General features: G+C 40.5%; 1 long non-coding RNA gene across 1 annotated transcript; it reads right to left on the bottom strand.

The window, feature by feature from the left end:
* Positions 1-465: 465 nt before the first annotated feature.
* LOC142370015 (uncharacterized) lies at positions 466-1,883 on the bottom strand. The gene is made up of 5 exons (XR_012767768.1): positions 1,800-1,883; positions 1,502-1,610; positions 1,137-1,245; positions 977-1,047; positions 466-811 (listed from the first exon to the last, which is right to left on the bottom strand). It is a non-coding gene; the product is annotated as an uncharacterized LOC142370015 (long non-coding RNA).
* Positions 1,884-4,999: the final 3,116 nt, after the last annotated feature.

Raw genomic sequence — 4,999 nt, 5'->3', positions numbered from 1 at the left:
TACCCCTTCTCAAATCATTCTTGTAAGACAACTTATCTCCTCACTGCCACTGTAGGATGAATGGCAGCATGTTCATAACATTATCTAATCAATTTTTAAGAGGGTAGCAAATTTTGATAGGCCAATATGACCCTGTCAAATAATGCTACCCCTTCTCAAATCATTCTTGTAAGACAACTTATCTCCTCACTGCCACTGTAGGATGAATGGCAGCATGTTCATAACATTATCTAATCAATTTTTAAGAGGGTAGCAAATTTTGATAGGCCAATATGACCCTGTCAAATAATGCTACCCCTTCTCAAATCATTCTTGTAAGACAACTTATCTCCTCACTGCCACTGTAGGATGAATGGCAGCATGTTCATAACATTATCTAATCAATTTTTAAGAGGGTAGCAAATTTTGATAGGCCAATATGACCCTGTCAAATAATGCTACCCCTTCTCAAATCATTCTTGACAATGATGGAGCAGAGTCACCTAAATAAAGCCTGAAGTGTCGCAAATACAAAAATCATATGGCGAATGACAAGACAGGAAGGAGAACTAGAACAGAGGTTTTAATGGTTACATATACATTATCTCCTTCACAAAGGAGAGGGTGGGGCAGAGAGAGGGGGGAGAGGATGGGGGAGAGGATGGGGGGTGATAGGAAATAAGGGGCCGTCCAATGTGGGATCCAAAACTCAGGCCACTGCACTGCCGGAAGCCCCGCAAACACATTTTGGGCACATGTATTTTGTGCCACAGTGTTTCTTATAATTGGCACATTGAAAATGTGCCCACCGACTGCAGAGATCGCACTGCACCTACAAAAAAAATAAATAAAATCATAATATATGTAAATGGAAAAATCAATACAAAGCACTATGGCTGTAAAGGTTGCATATCTGTTTAACCCAACCCATGATCTTTTCATAGCGATAATCAAGTGGGTTTTGTGCCCTACAAAGCATAAATTTCATGAACTTTACCATTTCGATCATGCTGGTATCAGCATCAGTTTCCAGATAGGAGCACACCACACAATAATCATCTGCTTTCCCTGTAACCCATGGATTTTGTAAGATTTAGAACTGAACGTACATAGTAATAAAATACAGTCAACTTAAATCAGTGTTCGATACCACTCACCTTTTGACTGAAGCAGTGCACAAGCTACATCAAACCGTGCTTGTGCAACAGCTTGTGGCAATGTCTCCGTCATGGCAACATTCCCATGCTCCATGTATTCTTGAGCAAACTGCAAAATGATATTACAGTTCATATGCTAGTGGTCAAGAAATTTCAAGTTGTTTGTGATGTTTATTAAGTCTACACTAAAAACGTTAGGTCAGCACAAGTCTGGCGCCCATAAAAGAAAAGAGAAAAGAAGAAGAGAAAAATACAATAAAAAGGTTAAGAGATTTTCTACACAAATAGACAGGAAGAGGATTTTAGTATGTTGGAAAAAGTAATTTTAGAAATTTTCTATTATAATAGTAATTTAATTTTTTTACCATCAACACCAAAACGCCACAGCTCCAGGCATCCTGCTGTATGTTGTGGGGCATTTTTTGGACTGTCCATGTTTTCTTGTGTTGACAGTCTGCCTTCTGCAAGTAGTTTCTAATTGTCAAAAGAGTTAAAAAAAAACACAAATTCACACACGATGATCATATATCACGAAAACTGTCATCATTACCAACACTTTAAAATGACTGTATTCCTTCGGGATCAATAAAGTCTCTATCTATCTGTAAAATTGAAGATTAAGCTTACAAAGATCACCAACGTGTTTCTAAACCTAAGCATTACCTCCAGTTTCGAAGCACTTTTCTCTCATGTGAAACTTCATTTCCCAGAGGATCAACCAGCAAAAGGACTGTCTCCAACATTTTGACAATCTGGAAATGTTTAGGGCATTAAAGTAATGTTCTCATCAATGTGAAATACGAATGCATTTTGTGCATGTTAAGCTAACTGCTTGTTAATACGAATGCATTTTGTGCATGTTAAGCTAACTGCTTGTTAATACGAATGCATTTTGTGCATGTTAAGCTAACTGCTTGTTAATACGAATGCATTTTGTGCATGTTAAGCTAACTGCTTGTTAATACGATAAGTGTTTTATTACTTTGCATGTCTTCCAAAAGGAATCAGGATTTTGAGGATGTTACTCACCGTTAGGGTAGCAAATAATTATAAATAATTATGGGCGTGAAAACGAAAACGAATGAAAAATTTCTCCTCAATTTCTCCTACCTTAGTAGGGTGAAAGGGTAGCAAAAAATGATGGGCGGGACAACGAAAACTTAGAAAATTGTCTTTGCGCATGCGCGCGCATGCGCAAAAACACAAGGTAGCATTTCTCGACGAGTAGGAGAAATCGACAGAACACCGGCTCAATAATGACATTTCAGACTACAAGAACTTTCAACAACTACAAGGTAAAACATCTCACCTGCAAAGCATTCCAATATAGAGAAAGACAACATTCTTCGGTGTGGCTGCAGTCCTATTGACAATGGGGTCAGTCTGGCAGGCAGCATCCCTGGTCCGGGATGTCTGGACGTGAGCACTTGATGTGCTGGCCAGTGAAGAGTGAACCTGATGCAGACAGAGAGCACACATCTCATGGTTCGAAAGCCGAGCATTACACTCGTGATAAACTGACGAGTCACGACAGATTTGAAGTCAAAACTGTGTTCGAATTGACAGATACATAATGGTGTATGTTCGAGGGTAGTCAGCAAACGTTTGCTAAACATCCTTCACCTAACCACAACACCCGATCGCGTATCCCACACGAAAGACGCAGAAACGACTCGACGTAAAAAAAAATAAAATAAAAATAAAAGGTCACCAAACCGTAACAAATGATTACAAAATATAAAGTCACCAATCGAAAGAAAGGCTTACAAAATATGAATTGTTTTCGTCGGGCGTCATTTTCCGTGTAACAGACGTATCTAGCCGCAGAACATAACTAGACTTGCTTACCTAAGTATTCATGCTGTATGTAGTCCCCTACACGTAAGATACTTGGTCAAAAGACAAATGTTTTGTTTTACAACCAATTTTCCAAATCTAACCAGTTTAACAGAGTATTGGTTTTGTAGCGCAGTGTAGGTTTCATGGATAAATACCTCCACAGCTAATGTTGGCTAGTTAGCTGTCACCCATAAAGTGCTAGCGGCTAGCAAATAATTATGACTTACTTGATCGGTGTGGGTAGCTGATGGACCGGCAAGGCTAGGCACTGATCCAGGCTTCAACTTCAGGTGTAGGGCAAAACCTGCCCTGTACAGTCCCAAGTTGTAAAAGCATTCCTCTGAAATGTGTCGCGCAAACACTGACGCTCTTTGGAACATGCATGGGCACCCGTCCCTCGTAAATGAAATTAAGCCATTCCGTTTACAAAGGGTCAGAGGATGGAAGCGGAAACATATTCTTCTCTTCATCTTCACATCCTGGCACAGTACATTTCGCATGGTAACGTCGTTTGGAAGCCATTGCTGTATCTTCTGTGACTGTCTTCAGTCGTGGCGAGTCTCGGTCTACTCCACATGAGTTGGGCGGGTAAGATACAGGTAGTTTACCAGCAGTGGGTGGAGACAGAGGGCGTGGCGGAGAGAGGGGGTGGGAAATTTTGATGAGCTCTATCCTGGCATGACGTCATACCAGGAGCCTTGAGTCAACGAGACACTTGGAGGCGCTCTATTCAAAACATGGAGGAAATGCTGTACTGCTCAGTGAATACATTTCGCAATTTCTACTCACTGGGGTGACTTAAGGAGGCTAGAGAAACTCATTTTAAGGCTAAAAAACCTCTGAAAGTGAAATTTTCATGCCATGGGACCTTTAAGTCACCATCACGATGAAGCTTTGCACTTAAAGAACTTAATTAGAAAAAACACTAACTTTTCCATGGTGCCACATTGCCACCTAGAGGTCAGTGGCACCAAACAGTCATACCTAGAATATTCTATATCTCTATATCTATATATTCTGTCTTAATTTGAGAGGTATTTAAGATCCACACCCGTAATCCATGTTATATTAGTTCAGAGTATGTTGTTTATTTCATGTCTTTTGATTTTATACGTTGATTATATGTCTTTACCTTTATATCTTAACAAGGTGTGGTGCTTTCAGAAGCCTCTGAACAAATGTGTGTTAAGGCAAAAGAATGGAGAAATTGAGTTTTCTTTGTTTCATAGAACCCTTAATACTAGAATTAAAACTTCTACTTATACGCCCAGGCAAACAGCATAATGGTTTCAGGCCGCGTCATGCCCCGCCTCTGCAAATAAAACTCGGAAAACCTCCAGAAGAAATCAGAGTAAGAGAGAGAAAAGAAAGAAGAAAGCAGAATGAGGTAATAGAAAGATGTACTTTTTTGTTTTTCGTTTGTTCGTCGTTTGTCTCGACTCCATGTCTGTTTTTTGTCACGTTTAAACCTCCGCTGCTGCATGAGTTACTACACACAGTAATATTTTCCCAGGAAAGAAAGCCAGCGTAAGCTTGTCAACTTTTTGTTCATTTTAAATCATTTTTGTGAATAGAAGTTCACCTCACCAGAGTTGTTATTTTGACCAAACAAACGAACCAACTCCAACACTCAGGTGAACGCACCAACTGTTGTGTTATTTTTGATGGTGAAGTCTCAATATCTAAACTCCATCTCTCTCCCCAGTGGAGATGAGAGACCCACAACTTGCCAGGCAACTTGAAAGTCCTCAGAAATCCATCCACAACCAGCTGACTAAAGAGAAAGGCTCAGAGACAGTGGAACCGAGAGAGACCCACTTGGACACCCTTGGCCATCCACCTGGTGTGATCACAGCCGCCTAACTGGGCTAAGTGCCAACCAAAGTAAGGTGTGCCATCTTCTTCTCCTTCTCAAACAGTACAGTGGTGTCGAGAGAATGCACTGTTAATGATAAATGACTCCAAAGTTCATCCATCCAGCCATTTTCTATACCCGCTTAATCCGTCGATCGGGTCGCGGGGGG

Source organism: Odontesthes bonariensis, chromosome 20, assembly GCF_027942865.1.
Source record: "Odontesthes bonariensis isolate fOdoBon6 chromosome 20, fOdoBon6.hap1, whole genome shotgun sequence".
NCBI lineage: Eukaryota > Metazoa > Chordata > Actinopteri > Atheriniformes > Atherinopsidae > Odontesthes > Odontesthes bonariensis.
This window is presented reverse-complemented; position numbering and strand designations above follow the sequence as displayed.